Here is a 19,609-nt window from a genome sequence, read left to right as displayed (position 1 = left end):
TGCTCATGCTCTGTCTCTCCCTACCTCTCTCTCTCTCCCTGTCACTCTCTCTCTCTCAAAAATAAACAAACATAGGCACCTGGGTGGCTCAGTCGGTTAAGCTTCCAACTTCGGCTTGGGTCATGATCTCTTCATTCACAAGTTCGAGCCCTGCATCAGGCTTTGTACTGACAGCTCAGAGCCTGGAGTCTGCTTCGGATTCTGTGTCCCTCTCTCTCTGCCCCTCCCCCACTCGTGCTCTGTGTCTCTCAATAAAAACTAAAATAAAATAAATAAACATAAAAAAAATGTTTAAGTGATTTTATATCCTGATGCAGCTGTGGCTTTGCCTGTTATGTAATGCCATCTTTTCTAACATTTCATCTAATTTTTCCTTAGTGCAGTCAGAGGCTATCACTTGTTCTGAGGCTTGCTTGACCTAATGAGGCTAATTGGTCCCTGCCCTCTTTATAACATCCTTGACTTATTTGCCAGCTCCACACTTGGGTATTATTGAGTATCATGGATTAGATATGCAACATCGCACAGAGATCTCAACAATAATTAGGCAGTAGGAGGTGATTTAAAACAAAAAAAAACATTAGTCTCAGCTCTAAAATTCCCCTTCTTTATTAGGTTCAGGTCAATAGATAAAGACCTTAATGTTCCTTTAAGGTGGAGATGAGCAAACCTGGCTGCTTTTAGGTTTGGCAAAGTGGAACTGGCGATTTTTCAAGCATTATATGGCTGGCAACTTCTGAGATGTATTCTGCCAAACGCTTTCTCCCCTTAACCTCTAACTATGTATGTGTTTCGAAGGGAATTTAAAGCATACATTTCTGATTTATTCATACTTAACTGATCAAAGTTGCGGTGTTCGTCTTGATCAACACTTCCAGGTTCTAAATTCTGTTTCTTTGACCCGGGAAACCCACAGAGGCCAGCAACCATCACCTCCTAGAGAAAAAACAAAACCCGTTGTCTGGGGCTGGGAAGAAGCTAGCTCACATCTGTGTTTCAAGACAATATTTAAAGTGACTTTTTCCCCCTTTGAATTCTCAGGGAAGGGTCAAAAAAAGATACACATGTTTCCAAATCTCTCTTCTGATATCAACACGAAATGGGAGAAGCCCCAGAACATCTCAATGAGAGAGGTCTGGGGGTAGCAATCAGGATGGAAGGGTGTAAGGGAGGTGTCTAATCCCCGAGCTTAGTTTTCACGGCACTTTACAAAAGACTAAGAAAACACCAACTGTCCATATCAAGGAAAAGACAGGGGTGACAGGGAGGGGAGGATGGTGGGGAGGAAATATCACAGTAATGGGGATTCTCGGTACTCCCTCCAAGCCACTCTTTGGTGACTGCTTCTGACCTGACGACACCACCCTAGGGATCTGGTATCTTCAGGGCTCCAATTTCAGAAGCAAAAGGAACCACTAAAATACTGGCTAGGCAAAGAGTGACAATAAAAGGCAAATCTTTCCTAAAAGGGTATGGACATCAAGCATACCAAACTCAGGCTGGTTAAATGCCCTGGTTATTCTGCCGTGATCCATTTTTTCCCCAGCAACTTTTTATAATATTGGCTCTTCTCCCAAAGATGACAAAGCATCATGTGAGTCTGCACAGAGGACGTTCACTCGGCAAATATTCCAGGGAAGGCTTGTCTCCTAGAAAGGCAGGTTGAAAAATTCAGTCAATTTATTTTGGCTGCCTATTTTATAGAACAGGATGAAGTGGTCTTACCTCAAAAAGATAGGAGGTCGCCTTGGACTGTCATAAAAATCATTAACAGTGCAGACCTTTGTCAGTTTATAAACCAGGGTTTTTTTAATGTTTATTTATTTGAGAGAGAGAGAGAGAGAGAGTGAGAGAGAGAGACAAAGCGTGAGCAGGGGAGACGCAGAGAGGGAGAGAGACACAGAATCTGAAGCAGGCTCCAGGCTCCAGGCTGTCAGCACAGAGCCCAATGTGGGGCTCGAACCCACAAACCACAAGATTATGACCTGAGCCGAAGTCAGACACTTAAGCGACTGAGTCACCCAGGCACCCCTACCAACGAGTTTTAAAGTAATGTTTAAAAGATTTACCTCCCCTTCTACCCCCAGAATAGACCCATGGACAACAGGGTTTAAATTTATAAAAGGAAAATGTTTAAGATGTCTGCTTATCAGCAACCACTGAAAGTGATTACATTAGTTATAACTTCCAAAGACAAGTATTTTGTTTTGTTTTGTTTTGTTTTTAAATAAAACCAAGTACGGCGGACAGACTCTAAAGATGGCCCCACGATTCTTAGTTCTATATTCCTGGGGTGCCAACACTGTGTAATCTCTTCCTCTTGTGCATGGGTACGACCTAGAACTTGCTGCTAACCCAACAAAATAGAGCAAAAGCGATAGGTTATCACATCAATGATTGTGTTGTATTATGGAAGACTGCCTTGCTGGCAGATCGGTCCACACGGCAAGGGGCTAAGGGCGGCCTCTAGGGTAGCTTCCAGCTGACAGGTGCCAACAAGCCTGAGGCCTCAGTCTTACGAATGCAAGGAAATTGATTCTCCCCAAAATATGAGTGGGATGAGAAACACATTCTTGCTCAGTTAAGCCTCCAAATGAGAACCCAGTCCAGCAGACCCCCTGATGACAGCCTTCTGAGACCCTGAGCAGGGCACCCTGCTAAGTTACGCCCAGACTCCTGACTCATAGAACCTGTGAGGGAATAAATGTGTTTCATTTCAAGCTGCCAAATTGGTAGTAATTTGTTGTAAAGCAATAGATAACTAATACACCAAGGGTCTTTCATAACTGTTCCCGCTACTTTGAGGTTTCATATTGACGCAGTGAAACACAAAGCCGAGCTCTGTAGTCAACTGATGTTATAAATGGCTCAAGCAGCCACAACTTCACCACTGCCAACTTACCACCAGAGTAACAGGAGATAAATGTTTTGCCAGGGATATGCCTTTTCCTACCTTTTGGCACAGTTAGAGAAAACCCATAGTGGGGCTCCTGGTGGCTCCTGGTCGGTTAAGCATCTGACTCTTGATTTCCACTCAGGTCACGATCTCATGGTCCTTAAGCTTGAGTCCTGCCTCAGGCTCTGAGCTGACAGCACGGAGCCTGCTTGGGATTCTCTCCCTCTCCCTCTTGCTCAAAAATAAATAAATAAACTTAAAAGAAAAAAGAAAGAAAGAACCCATAGTGAATGATAATGTGTTCCTCAGGCCTTTGAACACTGTGTGGAGACATGCTTTGTTTGAATAAAGAGAACCCAGTACACTGATGCTTTCCCTGCCCTAGAGGTCACTTGCAGAATTTCCTTAAGGCCTTCCATCCACAAACATGAAATAATTACAACAGCCCACATATATGTCATTTGCATCCTCATATGACTGCGAATTGTAGTTTTCAAAAATCTTATTACGCCCACCAAGAAAGATACCGATACAATCTGAGAAGACTCGTTTATGAGTTTATATATGTGATATGATAATTCTAGGTCTCTCACTAGAATAGGATTGCCACATAAGAAATGCTCAATACTTACTGAATACCCAAAGTACAATTATTCTAAAAGACTGCCAATACCGGATTTGTTTTTCTTCTTTGTTCCTTGCATACTCTCTCATAGGTTTGAAACCCCATAGTAGTTTTGTCACTAAGTCAGCCAGCATTTTTCATACACCTGCACACATAGCGCTATGCAAGGTATCTTCAGGGAAACAGAAGTTGGAGAAGATATAGCTTTGCCCTTAAGGACTATACAAATTAACTGGGTGGGAAGATGAGGCACACAAAAGTTGATCAAAATCTAACTATAAGGCATTCTCCACACCAATATCTGGGCCAAACTGAATACAGAATTTCTTAGGGAGTGCTCCGGGGAGTGATCAGAAAACTTGGGAACGTGCCCGGGTTCTTCAAACGGACATGTCTATGGGAGAGAAGGCTGGGCATTCAAAACAAGGTGGAGAGACTGAGGGAAAGAAATTGAACTCCCAGAGTTTATGCATCCATTTCCCAGAGGAAAATATGTCTCCAACCCAGAGCTTGCCTGAGCTTTGAAATCACTTTTTTAAAAAACCAAACACTGGCCTGGACCTAACTGAAGATACCAGTACTGGACCCAAATCCAATGAAATCAGACTGGGGGCTGGGTTTGGGATTAGCATTTTTCAAAAGGTCCCCGTGAGTCAATGTGCAACCAGGGTTGAGAGCCCCCACTAGCCTGAAATGCTATTACTGGGTTCGACTGATGAGAAATGTTCCAAGACCACAAGGGAGGCAGCAACATGTAGCCGTTAAGATTCGAAAGTAGAATAGCCTAGGCTAAAGTCAAGGCCCTGCAACTTATGTGCTGGGTGATCATGGGCAAGTGACTTCACCTCTCTGAGCCTTGTCTACACATCTGCAGGCTGGGAATAAGAATTGTAGTTACCTCCTAAACATGATGGAGAACTAAATGAGATAAGGCTTATAAAGCGTCTGATCCAATGCATGGTGCATAATCAGAAAAAAACTTCTTCATTATTATTATCTACACCCTAGATTCTCATTTTTTCATAAAGGTACCCGAAGTCTAATGTCCATTTCTGAAGTCTTTGCTTCCATCAGGCTTAACAAAATTATCTTAACTCTGACCACAGCCTGAACCTGGCACATTGATGAATTCAAGCACATTGAAGCAGGACCACAAAGAAATAAGATAGAGTAGAAATAAGTCAAGCTGGGAGCAAATGAGCATCTTAATGTCAAGTGAAATGATGACTGACAGAGCCCGCAGCTCCTCTGATGAGGAGACCAGGAGTTACCAACATTGGAACAGCTCTTTCCGTAAAAAAGTTACAGGGCATTTAAGTGAAACATGGTAAAGATTTTCCACATTACGTGGGCTAACAGTGTGCCGTCCTTCCCCTCATTAGTGAGGACACAGCCTTAGCATCCACATCGTTCTGTGTGAATCATTCCCCTCCAACTCACCCTGGTTCCCATCACTTTACTCCAAAGTTTCCTAACACGTGGCCTGCTTAATATTTTTCAGACAAGTCATTTGAATGTTTCCTCAACTTCTCAAAACCAGCAATGTGCCAAGAACGAAACCATTCAGATCATTTGTACTTCTCAGGGAGGAAGTTTATTCCTTCAAGTGTACAGAATTCACGGCTTAACTCCATTTTCACATTTCCATATTATGTTTAAGACACATGTCTCGTGATGACATAGAACACAAATCTGGAAATCTTGGGCATAGAGACCTCAAGTCCTGTAACGGAAAGCTTCAGGAGCAGTGATTTCTAGAGACTGAGCAGGATAAGGGCTGCAGGAGGGGGAAACTGACAAAAAAACAGTAAGAGCTCAAAGAGACATTTGGTCAACAATCTCAAATGCTCTGAAAAGTCAAGTAAAATAGAAATACAGAGGTGTCATTTCAGCAAAGCAACGCTGCGTCTTTGGTAATTTTAACTTCAGTTATTGTAGTTTCAAGTTCTAAAATATACATTTGGGTTTTCTTTTATAGTTTATAAAATGGGTTTCTTGTATACTGCTAAATGCTTAGAAAAGGAAGGCTGGAAGAGCACCCCGTGATCCTTTGATGGTGGTCAATGCTAAAGCAACATTAAGGGTGACTTTAAGTCTCTTTATTAGTCTCCTTAGTGGCCTGTGAAATTTGTGTAATGAGCATTTCTTATTTTTGTACTATTGAAAGATAATTTCTAGATGAAATAAAATGTGTGTTTTACAAAAAGACTCTGGTCCTTTTGGACAGAAGAAGTGGGTTTAGAAAAATACCAAAAATCTTCTGCTTAATCAAGAAAGGGCTGTCACTGAGTATGAATTTTAAATGCTCAGTGGGCTGGGAAAAGCCTTCTGCCCTGGAAAGAGAAGACGAAAAAGACTCCTGGTCAGAAAAGCACAGCCCTTCTGGCTCCCCCGGGTGGCTGTGAGCGACTCCGCTCGCCTTCCAAAGCCTCACTGCAGCGGGGACAGCGGACGCCCCACTGCATGTGTTAGTGCTGGGCAAACCTCAGAGGCCAGCCGAGAAGCATTCTCCTCGGCAAAGATTTAAGTCTCTGTTTCACAAATTCAATCAGGGCTTTTCATGATTCCAAAGGACTACCGTTCAACTTTTTTTTTCCTCTTCCATCATTCAACTCGGAAACATTCCTTTCTGTGGATTTTCATGAACTCCTGCCCAACACCAGGTGCAAATTGAAAAACTCCCACTGGCCAATTTCAGCATAGGGAAGACTACTGTTCTTCCAACAGAGCCCTCTTTCAGGCCAGGGGTTCAGATCTTCGCCCCTGGGCACACAAGTCAGGGGTTTCACTTTGATCCACAAGCATCACTCATGAAAAACTCCCTCTCTGTGGCGACTGCCTCTCCAGACCCCCGGCCTAGAGGCTCAGCTACATCTGCCTGTGTGGACCTGGGCATTTGTCGGGGAGGAAAGCTGGAGCGATTCCTTGCTGATCTGAAACTTTAAACATACAAGTGTCCTTGGATCAGACATGTAATTTTCCACCGCTGTAATGTATGTGTAGTTGACATTATCATTTGGCAAATACTTTACAGTGAGTTACTCTCCTTAGCTTGCAATTCGGAGACTAATGGGTGGTCTTTCTCACTTGGGATACTCCACAGATGGATCACAAGGTTAGCTGTGCCACCAACATCCCTGGAATAACACGCGTGCCTTCAGAAACTGGCTGGTTCCAGCGGGAATTCAATTCTGGTTTCAGGTCAGCCCCGCACATTACTTGTGGTGTCAGCAATTATCCTATTAAAATTTTTTTTACCAGTCTTTATTGAGCTTCTACTTTGTAATTTCAGTTGCTATAATTAATCCAAACACGTATTATTTACTTGAATTGCCACCTTCATATCTTGTGAAGGGATTGGAAGAAGAGCAAGATTAGTTCTTTATATTTGCCTCCAGCCACTATATAAATATTTTATCTTCTGCTAATTGAGAGTGGGGTACACATGGCTATTAACAAACACTGCTCTTGGAGTTTTCCTGATCTGAATTCATTAGATTTGTCATTAGGGTCTTGGTGAACAAACAAGACATCCGAATTCCTCATTTGAAGTACAGGAGTGGGGGGCTTGGAGTGTTGTTTTCTGGTATTGTTAGCAGGCTGTGTCTACCCGTCTTACAGCTCAAAGAAGCAGTTCAGATCACATCTTGGAAGAAAGACACCAAAATATCAGATGATAAACATGACATAAAGCTTCTGATATGCAAACTAGGTGTCTAGTCAGAGTCATGCAGGATACAGATGGCTCACTCATATTGGTAATTCATGAAATGAATGAGACTGTTCACAAAGGCATAGGCAGGGTTGCAGGGAACAAAACAGGCAGGGCAGTGCTTCGCGGCCAGTAGGAACAAAGAACTTCAGCTACCAGCGGAAGCCTGAACACACAAGAAAGAGGAGAGGATACCAGAAGCAGGAGAGGGCAGCTAGAGGGGCAGGGTTTCCTGAAAAAGATTGCAGCTTTTGGCAGAAAGACACAAACAATGGCAACCAGGCAGTCTGAAGTCAGGGGATTAAGACCTCAGCTCCCTCCCTCTCCTCCTACTTCCTGATCTCCTGCTCCTGTCTCCTATTAGCCAAGGCCAACTGGGAGCTGAAGGATAAGGGAGCATGAGGTGCATATGGGTCAGCCTCCTGGGGCACAGAGAATGGAGAAGGGTGGAGAGTGGGTGCGGTGAGGGGGGACAAACAAGAGTATTAAGAAAAACCGCATATTTTTAAGTATAATGAGTATACAATGAAGAGCACAATAAATGCATTCTTTCCTGGAAGCTAAAAGCTAATAATGTGCAATTAGGCAGTTGATGCCTGAGCTGGTTCTAGTACAGGTAGAAGCCAATCTAGGCCCAAGGGAAGGCACTGTAGGCTGAGAAGGGCTGGGGGCAAAGGAGTTTCAGAAAACAGCTGTGTGGCCAGAGCCCAGGGTGTAAACAACTGGGGCAAGTTGGGACCCCGGAGAGATGAGGGGCCAGGCTATGGAATGCTAGGTTGGATGGAAGGAGTGGGATTTTTTTTATGGACTTTCAGCAGCCAAGTGTTATCACCGGACCTATAGTTTAGAAAGGCTGTCAGCTATATAGAAATGGGATTAACGACACTGTTGAGCTACAAACCCTTTTCTGGAAGCAAGTGGAACAAAGAGACTAGATGATCAAAATAAATGAAAGAATTTCTTCTGACCACGATAGCCCCAGAGAACTTGGTTCAAGTGACAGCTGAGAAGGAATCAGTACAATCATCTCCCTTTATAACCCAAATGATCATTATGCTTAATTGTCTTTCCAAAAGATAACCTTCCTCTAAGATCAAAGTATTCTTTTATACAATCTATGAGCATTCTGTTTCTAGAACAACACTGGATTTATTGCACAGAGGGTCCTTTTGTGTCATAGGAAGCTTGTGAAGAAACTTCCTTGGCACCAGAATCCCCCTCTGGCTGACTTTTTTGCTGCATTCCTACACCACTGTAAATGGCTGCCACATTACCTCCTGTTGAGATATGTATACATCATAATCTTGTGAATTAGTTGTTAATTTTGATTAAGTAGATCGCACCCCCCTTGAATGCACCGTGCCAAATCCTGCTGTGTATTCCTCACTGCCACCCCCAGTGCTAGATACGCTCTGAACATAAGCAGGTGTTTATTTGCTTTTCTTAAAAGCATACCATCATTCTCCACACAGGAAACAATTCATGCTTTGAAAGGAGGGGTTCCTTACAACTCACTGGAGTGTCTCTCCTAAAATAGTCTATACCTTTAAGCATCCATATTTTGAGCTCGAGACAAATCATTTATTTAATTAGAAAAACTATTTTGAACATCTGTAATACACTAGCCCAATAGTCCATGAAATACAATAATTTTGAACATAAAAATAAGGAAATTTGTGGGATGCCTGGGTGGCTCAGTACCTTGAGCCTCCGAGTCTTGGTTTCAGCTCAGGTCATGATCTCATGGTTTCTGAGTTCGAGCCCTGCATCGGGCTCTGCAATGAATGTGCGGAGCCTGTTTGGGATTCTCTCTCCCCCATTCTCTCTCTGCCCCTACCCCACTCTCGCGCTCTTCCTCTTTCAAAATAAATAAATTAACTTTTAAAAAAAGGAAATTTGTGTTAATATGTGAGTGACTAAAAAGTCATCTACTGTGTCATCTTTCCCAAATAATATTTAAAACTTTTCAGACCTTCAAAACCTATTCAAAGATTAAATATCGTAGAAGTTTTTTTAATGTGTATTTATTTTGAGAGAGAGAGAGAGAGAGATAGAACATATGTAAGCGTGAGCAGGGGAAGGGGCAGAGAGAAAGGAAGAACGAGAACCCCAAGCAGGCCCCACACTGTCAGCACAGAGCAGGACACGGGGCTTGATCTTATGCAGGGCTTGATCTCACAGAACCGTGAGATCATGACTGAAGCTGAGATCAAGAGTCGGACGCTTAACCGACTGAGCTACCCAGGCACACTGAATATTGTAGAAATTTTGATCACTGTAGAAGGGCTAGCGAGGAAGGTATTTTTGGTTAGGGAAGCATCTTAGCATTCGTCATGTGATACCTCTCACAACATGTAGGACTGCCAGAACTCTGCATTTAGAAGCACAAACTCCCACTCTCTTAAAGCCTTGCTGAACTGTCACCTTCTCAGTGGAGGCAATTCAGATGACTCCCCGCACAGTCCCTGGGAATCACTCCAAAATCCATATTTCTGCAGGTAGTACAGCTTAAAATGGGGTTCTCAGTCATGTTCTTCAGGATAACCTGTGCGGTCTCATTTAGGCTACATCCCATCAGTACCATCACTGGCCCAAATCGTGATGATTCATGTACATCTATCATTACCATTAGACTGTGAACTTCTTACAAACGGGAGCCATATATGAACATCCATGCCCCACAGACCTGGCACAGCTCCCGGGAAATACTAGATTCTTGTTAAATGTGATCCTTTTCTCACAATTGTAAGAGACCCCTGTGTGTCACCATATTCAGATGTTTTATCTTAAACCCAAGCAACATAGTCCAGAAACCAATTGCCACAAAGGGCCACATAGGTGTCACCTCCCAAGAATTCTATTGGTCAAGCAGTCCCAGAATCTTGTCCAGATTCAAGCTGAAGAGACATAGCTTCACTTTGTCATTGAAGGAATGTTGGAGAATTTGTAGCCATCTTTAATCTACTGCAAGAGCAGTTGCCAGGCCTGTTAAAAGAAGACTGGCTATAATTCTTTAATCATGTTTTCTGGCTTGGGAAATAGAGTTCAAAAAATATGGGCAAATGGGTAAAACAAAACAGAAGAATTCAAATCTTCTAGCACCTATGGCCCTCTATAGCTTACTGCCCAAACACCTTGGTCACAGGGCATCTGAACTGCATTTGAATCCCACTGGGTTCTCTAATAGTTGCCTTTCACAAAGGGAAACTGGACATTTCAACAGTAGTGAACGGAATAATTGGTACTTTTTATCAGGCATACTGCAGCATGAGAGATTCTGATGCCGAATCATCAAAGTGATACAAAGTCCTGCGGATGGGCCTAGGGTACTGAGCCCAGAAATCCTCCTCCAGGGATTCCATTAGTTTGCCTCGTGAGGGTTTAGAACTTTGAATGACTCTGGACTGGAAAATTCTCCTGTCTTTATTCTGCCTATTGGCAGCCCTAATCCATCTATGTGCCTAAATCAGACATCTCGTGATCCATTTCCCACAACTGAGAAATCAAACCTCACTCCCCTTGTTCTATGCCTGGGCAAAGTGCATGACCTGGCAAACAGACACGGGCTCAACCAAGTTGGTGGGCTATTAGGTAGTCAAAGCGAAGAACTTTACTTGGTCAACACAGAAACGAAAATAACTCGTCCGTGTGAAGCTTGGTTAAAACGGCATTTGAGCTAAAAGCCCTTTTGTTGAGCTTGAAAATTCTTGACCAAGGGGTGGGAGTCAAAAAGTGCTTTATGAGTCACGAGAAGGTCAAAGGTCACCTTTCAACTTTTAAAACAAGCCCTGGCTACTTACCGTCCCTTGCTTGCCTTCCCTCCTGCCCCCTCCTCTTCACCAGCTTCATCATCTATGTCCGCTTCACAGTCTATCTGTAATGAATTTGGATCCAGTTCAAGGAATACACAGGAGGACTTCAGCTCCCAGAGCAGGCTGCTCTGTAGGAGGGAGAGAGAAAAGAAAACACCCTGGGGCGGCTCTGTATTTCCAAAAGATTAAAAATAATTAAACAATAAGATATTCAACTTGGATTATTTTGGAACAGTGATTAATGGCTCTTCTCTTTCTAATGATTACCCTCCTCTAAGCTAATCCTTCCCAACCTCATTTCAAAGAAAATGTTGGTTAACACTTGATTTGTTTCATTCCACGTACTCTTAAGTAAATCAGGGTTTATTATGGCCCTGACATTCATACCAATCAGCTGCCTCCCTCTCTCCTCTCTTGTAATAATTCAGGGGGAAAGAAAGGAGACATTTTCAAAGGCAGCAGTGCTTAACTGAGTAATTACCTAACTACCCAAGTCAATAAATCGTGGGTCAACCAGTATGCTGGGGCTGCAAGGAGAGGTCAGAACCCAGGTGTCTCTTAGCCGCTGTGCCCAGCACTATGCCCACCGCAAAAGAGCCTCTCGGTAAATGTTGGTTGCATGAATACATTGTAGAAACAAGTATTTTCCTTTTGTGAAGTGGGAGAGTGAATCCTTTTCACGGGGACCCAGACTGAGGTAAAGCAGAGGTGAGGTGATGCAGCGGCTCACATTGAATTTCTCAGGTTTCATAATGGGCTCATGCATCCATTCAACAAACATTTACTGAGCACCCACTATGTATTGTAATGTATTAAAATAGGGTTTGCTCTAGCAGAAGTGGCAACAAATTGTAAATAATTGCCCCACCAGACAGGAGGTAGCAGTTCTGTCGCACTTAGTGCACGGAACATGGAGACATTGAGGAAGTATTAGTTGAGTAGATAATAATATAGAAAAACAATAGCCCCAGATTATCTTAAGCATGACATCTCCAAAGCTCATGTCCTTGAATCTTAATGCAGTGATCTCTTGGCAGCCCAGCGTATTTTGAAGCAATGGTGGATATTCTTAGGTCATTTAATTTAAACTGTAACAATAGAACAGAAACATAGATTTTAGCCCTTGTGTCTCTCCTTACCTTCATGTGGTCAGGCAGAGAGAGCCTTTTGCACTGGGAAAGCCGGAAGGTTCGTTTCCAAGATGATAATTTAACAAAACCATAGAGGGATTGTGGAGATCATTTAGAAATGCAGCAAGGCCATTTCGATAAGTTCATGATAAATGTAATTGGAAATAAAACCTTGACCTTTGACTTAATGATGAGATTAACATTAAACTGAGCAACTTTTACTGCATATTTTCAACCGCTTCCCCAAAAGACTTTGTCAGCTTCCAGTTTGGACTTCCTAACCTAAGGAAACTGTTTTTATTCTATAGCTCCAATAGGTAACCTGCAAAAATAAGGGTTCATTCTTAATCAACTCCATGGCATCGTATCTTCCTCCATTCACCCAAGCCAGAAGTTTTCCGTCTGGACAACAGTGACTCCCCTTTCTAACATGAAGGAATGGAGAAAGCCCCAACAGTGATGGGTTTAAGGAGACTGAATGGTCACACTGTATGTAAGTTGAAAAAAAAAAAAATCTTCTATCCTGCTCCACTGCTGTCCAGACGACAGCAACTAAAAAGCAGCCTCTATGTAAATTGGACCTCAGCCCCTGAGCATCCCGTCCTGAAATGTAATTCCCCTATCTGACTGAAGTCCCTGTCCCTGCATAAGCACAGAGCTGACCCTACCACCCAGGGAATTGCTCTGAGGAGCCACAGAAAAATTTACTTCATCAGCTATGGCAAAGACTCCCGCGGTACTGTCCTCTTAACAACCACAGAAGCACTGGGCTGAGTGCCTTTTGAGAATATTATCAATACTTTCTTTCATTAACACCACCAACCTGATTTCTTAAAGGATGAAACGTCCATAAAAAACAATCTTGGTATGTATACCCAAATGCCTACTTTATTGGCTGCCATCATGCTCACCTAATTTTCAGAATTCAGTAGGTGGATCAATAAGGAAAAGCTGGAAGCTCCTTTAACAAACCACCTTAAATTGCAGTAGTTCAGCACAATAACCATTTATTTCCCGCTCATGTCCCAGTGCGTGAGGGTTGGATGGTTCTCCTAGATAGCTCACCTCCATGGAATGTGTGAAAGATCTAGTCTCCTCGTAGCTTGTGCCACCGTCATCCACAGGATATGGACTCCTTATACACAATGAAGGAGAAGAAAGAGCATACAAAACTGTCTAGAGAAGTTTATGCCCAGGCTCAGAAGGAGCATATATCACCTTTTGCCCCATTCCATTGGCCAAAATGCAGCACTGTCTCCAACTTAACTTCAAGAGAGAGCAGGGAACTTAGACTTCCAGTGTGTCTGCAAGAGGAACGGGATTACTAAACACCAACCTCATGTGTGCGATGAAGTTTATGTTTTATGACACTAACATGTAGAATGGGAAGAATAGAATCGTCCTAATGGTTTCAAGTGCTCAAGAAAAGATGATGCTATGTAATGTTCCCTCTGTTGTACCAGCTTAGTGTTGGGAGCATGTGCTCAGGAGTCACACTGCTTCTGTTCACATCAGGGCTCTATCACTTATTGGATACGTAATGGCGGGTAAATTGCTCACTTTCTTTGCGCATCAGATTTATCTGCAAAATGGAGTTGACAGTATTTACCTCAAAAGGGTACCGCAAGGATTAAATGAGATGAAATATTTGAAGGGCTTGTCCACTTTGGAGGCTGAACGAAAGGGTAGTGACAGGGCTTTGGAAGAACCCAAGTGTGAGATGGTATGAGATGAGAGGGGCTAGTGGATGCACATGGCAGGAGGAAGGGACAATTAGGAAAGTGTCCTCACCTTGGACCAGGAAGTCATTGCATTTCCATTGGTGCAAGACAGCCAGATGTCAGATCAGCTAGTCACGTTGTTAAAGATGAAGCTGTTTTCTGCAGGAACAAGTGGAAGTGTACCCTTAAATGGATATAAAAATGTCTCATGGAGAACAAGACAAGAAGAAAAGTGAATCTGAAGACTCTTAAAAACAAAGACAAGAGCCCGTGAGGGAACCAGAGTCCTTTTTCACCTTCTCTTATCTTTGCGGCTCTCCTCACATTTGCTTCATTCTTTTCCCACCCAGCCACTGACTTTCTTGGCTTTGTCATGGTAGAAAATAGCCACTACCAATGTTTACATCTCTTCTACTAAGGGGGATAACCGAACTAAACTGGAATCATATGCCAAATTCCAAATTCCTAGAAAAGGAACTCATTTGTCCAGCCTCGTCAGGTGCCACCCTTGGTTCATTCAACTCTGGGTTGAATGGCAGGTGGGTTCACGCTATGGGAACATGGCTTCTACAGTAATCCTGTGTATTAGGATGAGGAAGTGATGGCTCCTAAAAGAAAGTAAAGCTCTAGGTGGACTCCTTTCTTCAAGTTTCTGATCACATACTGCCTTTTGACATTTGTGTGTGTGTGTGTGTGTGTGTGTGTGTGTGTGTGTTGTCATTTTCATTGTTGATCACCTTAGTTTTTCATGGGCTTATATCCTTTCTCCCCAATTAGGTTGGTTATACTATTGTATTATATGTGCCCCCCATATTCAGATGTTGAAACCTAACTGCCAAGGTGATGGTATGAGGAGGTAGGGTCTTTGGAAGGTGGTAAGAACAAGGCCAAAGTTCTTACCAATGCAACTAGTGCCCTTACAGAGCTATCTCTAGGGTACTCCCTGGCCCCTTCGGCCATGTGAGGACACAATGACAAGTCGGCAATCTGAAACCCAGAAGAGGATCCTTACCTGACCCTGCTGGCACCCTAATCCAGGACTTCCAGCCTCCAGAACTGTGAGACCTAAATTTCTATTGTTTCTAAGCCACTCAGTCTATGGTATTTTTGTTATAGCAGCCTGAACAGACTAAGACATGTAATAAGTAACCAAAGTAAGGACTGTGAGTACAATCTTTTTTCTATTCCACAGGGCTAATGCAGTGATCTATAATAGGCATTTAAAAAATATCTAATGAGTTAAAGAATAAGTGATTAGTCTTGGAGGGGGATGGAGGGACAAGTATTGCCAATTTAGTGGCTTTAAAAGGTCCGTGTCACACCCTTGGAAGACTGACTTACTTGAAGAAAGCAGTTGAGTCATAAAGAGATGGTGCACAAGACAAACTGATGCTTCCTAGACCTTTTTTTTTTTTTAACTCTCCTTGCAAATGACTGATTAGAGTCTTTAAAAATTAGCCTGCCACTGACTACTAATTACTTTTGTGTCAGTCCTTGGATGCTGCAGCTTTACTGATGTTTGATTCTTACCTTTTCTTGCCATCACTCATTCCTAAAACTGAATCTTCATGTAGACATGTAAAGTATTTTTCACCCTAATGTCACTATTATGGATGCACATGGTAATTACCCTCAATGTTTATTTAGTGCATTTGTTACAGACCACTCAACTCTTAACTCTTTAATTCTCTTTGTTGCCCATTCATTCATTTGCTATCCGTAGAGTGTCTCCAATGCACAAAGTCCTGGGTACATAACACTGAGTGAGAACCAGTGCCTCCCTCAAGGAGCTACGATGAGGGGGAGAAGCCATCAGCAGGCAGTTACTGAGGAAACTACGAGTTAGTCCACCTTTTTCAAATGTGTGGTTCTGCAGACAGCAGTCGCGAATAAAGAAACTTAAAAAAGTCTTCAGTTCCATAGCATCTAAGTAAAAAGAATCACTTGAAAGGCTACAAGTAGGTCGTGGTAAAAATGTGTACCTAACTTAATGGACAGCGTTTTATGCATTCTTTATTTATAGTAACCACACTCTGTATTTCATTCCATCTGTTTTCAAGTGGAAATCTGACCACTGTTAAAGTGAAGACCCACTTGTTTTTCTTTCCTTCCTTCTTTCCTTCCTTCTTGTCTTTTCTTCCATTAATTCTCATTGGCCTGGAGCTCAATTTCCAACAGGCTTAGTAGTGAGAGGGCTCCCTGTGGGCCTGGGGAGTATGGCAATGAGAAGTCATTGTAGTCTCGAGAGGTCAGCAAAAAAGGGATATGCATTTACTTTCACTTCCCTCCCTCATTACAGCAAACCATATGAACCCGTTCGGTGGTCACTAGATGAGAAATGTGAGAGACCTCCTTGAGGAGGAGAGTAGTTGGCCCTTTGCTTTGGCTGTTTAGCATGCATCCCCATAGCAACATCCAGTGAGAAGGAACAGTCAATTGCTTATTCCCTCCATCCTCTAAATAATTGACAAGCCATCTCTTTGGAAACTTAATGGTACAGCTAGATTCATGTGAAAGAGGCCATTGTCAACCTTTTTCCAAATCTGTCCAAATATTCCATTCCTCCATCACTACCTCCAAATGTAACTGTGTAAGACACCACCAACCAACCAACCAACTGACCAGCCAACCAACAACAGAACATTCTAAATGCAAATGGAACAAAGATTCCCGACATTAGCTAGCCAGAGAGAGACGCAAGCTCCTTGTTAGAGTTCCAGACCCCCTTGCACATGTAAGTACAAGGTTTGGTTTTGTGGTAACTTCTGGATCTCAGGAGGCTGCAGAATTAGCAGTCCTTGCGTGAGAATGTGGTTCCATTATTTATTCGAATAAATAGCCACATGAAAGCCCACAGGAGCCGTCAAAGTCAGTGTGCAACCGGGCCTGCGGGCAGAACTGTTCTTTCTTATGTCTTCTTCAGGGGCCCTTTCTAAAGAAAACATCACCACATATTTAAAACATGATGGGCTTGGTCTGACTTCATTTTGGGTGGTGCAAAACTTTGTTTTTTTCCAACTTGGGAAAACAAGTACTGGCATTGTGGTTAACCTTGGGAGACTCACTACCTACTCTCCTCCCACATTTATAGATTGTTCCATTCTTACTTAGTTTCCTCTTCCAAAGAAATGTGGATTCATTGTTCCACCATACTCTATTCAGCTTCTGCCAGTTAAGTGGTAACAAATTTCAACTCTTTCAGAGATGGCTTTTCTCTTCCTAATTTCTAGGGCCATATATCACAGTACTGAGATTGGCCATTATCAAATTACAGCTGGGACTTGTCTGACCTAGACTTAGGTGCCAAGTACATGGAGAACAGAGTCTGACAGTAGCCAAGGGCCTTCGTGATATCTTTGTGCACTTTTAAACCTTAGTAATTTAAGTTGTAGGCCTATTAGAAATAATGCACAAGTGGCTTTTAGAAAGCCATCTGTTAAGTTTAAAACGGCTACATTAGATAAGCATACATGATGCACTTTTTTTCTTCCAGAATCCATGACAAATAAAAAGCCTTCTATAGATGATAAGGGGAATGGTATCCTGTGGTTCCAGGGGAGAAGTCCTTATCGGTTGGGAGAAAAGAATTCAATTTGTGTTTAAATGCCATTTATAACTTGTTTCTTCCACAATTGCAGCCTGTTGTTAAATGTTTCAAAGCTGCTTCAGGATTTTATGATGTCTGAATTCTTAAAGCCAAAACATGTTCACCTTTTTCAGAATTATGTTTAAATAATCACTTAAAAAAAAAAAGTAAGTGCAAAAAATGACATATAATGTATTTAATATAACCCCAGTAAGGAAGGGTCAAGGTCATTTAATAGCTGGGGCCACTGAGCCAGAGGTGCTGGAGAATTCTCTCTCTTCTCTGAGATTCTATTCCTGGCCCTGTGTGCCCCTAGAACCATTCCATATTCCACCTGGATCAGAATGGGGACTGAGTTTTGCCTTCTCTGTTTCAAGCCAAAGTCCTACAGGGGCCTCCTCTGGCACAGAATAAAGATTTCCTTACAGGAATGATGTGCCCCGACTCCGGGAAGCATTTGCTGCCCGCACCGCCCGCATCTCTGCCTGGCTGATAGACGGGGATACGACCACATCCTAGCTCACGGTGTAAGCCCCCGAGCTCCCTCTGCATCAGGTCCTCACACACTCAATTACTCCGACGTGAAACAGGCCTGAGTTCCCATTCCAACTTCACCACTTCAACCAGCTGTATGAAATTTGTGAGGCCCCATTTCCTTCTCTATACCATGAGGCTAATAATAACTAATCCACAGCATTACTGTGAGATTTGATGAGATGATACTTGCAAGGCACTTCCTACAGTGCCTACAACCATCAACTGAAGTTACTATAAGTGATCTGCATGAGGCAAAGTATCCAGTTGCTTTGAGGGATAAATAATTAAAGCCATAGATTCTTTCATTTTGACACAAAACACCCATTTATATTGATGTTGTGAAGGGCAGAGTATCTACCAGGCCTAAAATTCACTTCTTGTAGTCATTCTTGAACTTGACATCAAATTCCAATGTCTACGCAGAGTTGGAATATGGCAGCTTCCTGGTTCAAAACAAAAGTCCTCAATACCTAAGGCAGGTTAAAAATTCAGTAGTTCTCTCTTATGAGAGCTTGTCTCAATTCTTTCTCTGAAATGGTTCTTGATTCTGTTCTTTCTCCTTTTGTTCTGTTCTCTCCTTTCTCCTGCTTTTGTAAAGTATAACAGCCTCAGCCTGATCTCCATGACTCTCAATTCTACCTACCTTCAGGCAATGGAGATAGAAAATACCAAATGAACTCAACAACATAGTCATTTTAAAAATTCACATTCTAAAAACTGCCACTACTGTGATGTTTTTGGTCAACATATTTACTGTACTTGATATTTCAAGTAACCATCAAGGAGGAAATTCAATTTTTGTGCTTATCAAAAAGTGGGAGGGTGAGTTAAGAGAGGTCTAGATGTTGTGACTTCGCAAGACACACAGAGCTCTGCACAACCTACCCCGACATGTCTTTTCAGGATCACCACTTGTCACTTCCCTGTGAAGTCTATCATCAGTCTTGTTGAATTACAAATTACATGGCCTCGTCTCCAAAACACACTGCTCTTTCAACCTTTGGGTCTTTGCAAACTTGGCTGCGTCTGTCTCTGGAATGATCTAAATGCTCCCTTTCCACTTACAAAGCCTCTATTCAAAGGTCACCTTGCAAGAGGAATACATTCATAGTCCAAAGAATATGGGTTTGAATCCTGGCTCTGCTATGTCCTGGTTCCATGACCATGAGCAATGAATAACCTTCAGTTTTCTCATCTGTAGGCAACTCAAAGAGCTCCGCTACGCTAGGGGTAAAAATCTAGGCACTTACACATCCCTGATTCTCACTGGCTTGACCACCCCATCCCTCCCCCAGCCAATTGAAAGGCAATTCATTTCTGGTTTCTCTAAATCCAGACCCAGCTGATGCATGCAGTGTACTTGGCGGCTGGAATTTTGCCCTTATTATTAATGTCACAGTCATCTCACTCATCTAAGGGTGAGTGATTTTCCTTGCCAGTTGGAGCAGACTCACTGCTGCTCAAGAGAAACATCTACCACCATCCCTGTCACCATCTTGATCCTCCTTGCTCAAGTCTGTGGGCAACACCACTACTGTTTCTTAACAGTTCTTTTTTGAACAAGAGAGAAAGTTCCTCTCTCACATGTTT

The 19,609-nt window shown here is 42.7% G+C and overlaps 1 long non-coding RNA gene across 2 annotated transcripts; it reads right to left on the bottom strand.

Moving 5' to 3' along the window:
• Window positions 1–319: 319 nt before the first annotated feature.
• LOC131512315 (uncharacterized) lies at window positions 320–14,068 on the bottom strand. 2 transcript variants are annotated; one of them, XR_009262094.1, is made up of 4 exons: window positions 13,967–14,068; window positions 11,034–11,173; window positions 1,490–1,649; window positions 320–936 (listed from the first exon to the last, which is right to left on the bottom strand). It is a non-coding gene; the product is annotated as an uncharacterized LOC131512315 (long non-coding RNA). The 2 variants fall into 2 exon arrangements; XR_009262107.1 differs by lacking the exon at window positions 13,967–14,068 and having other exon boundaries at window positions 11,034–11,189.
• Window positions 14,069–19,609: the final 5,541 nt, after the last annotated feature.

The sequence above is a fragment of the Neofelis nebulosa genome, chromosome 1 (assembly GCF_028018385.1).
Source record: "Neofelis nebulosa isolate mNeoNeb1 chromosome 1, mNeoNeb1.pri, whole genome shotgun sequence".
Lineage (NCBI taxonomy): Eukaryota > Metazoa > Chordata > Mammalia > Carnivora > Felidae > Neofelis > Neofelis nebulosa.
Note: the sequence above shows the minus strand (reverse complement) of the source record. Positions and strands in the feature narration are given on the sequence as shown.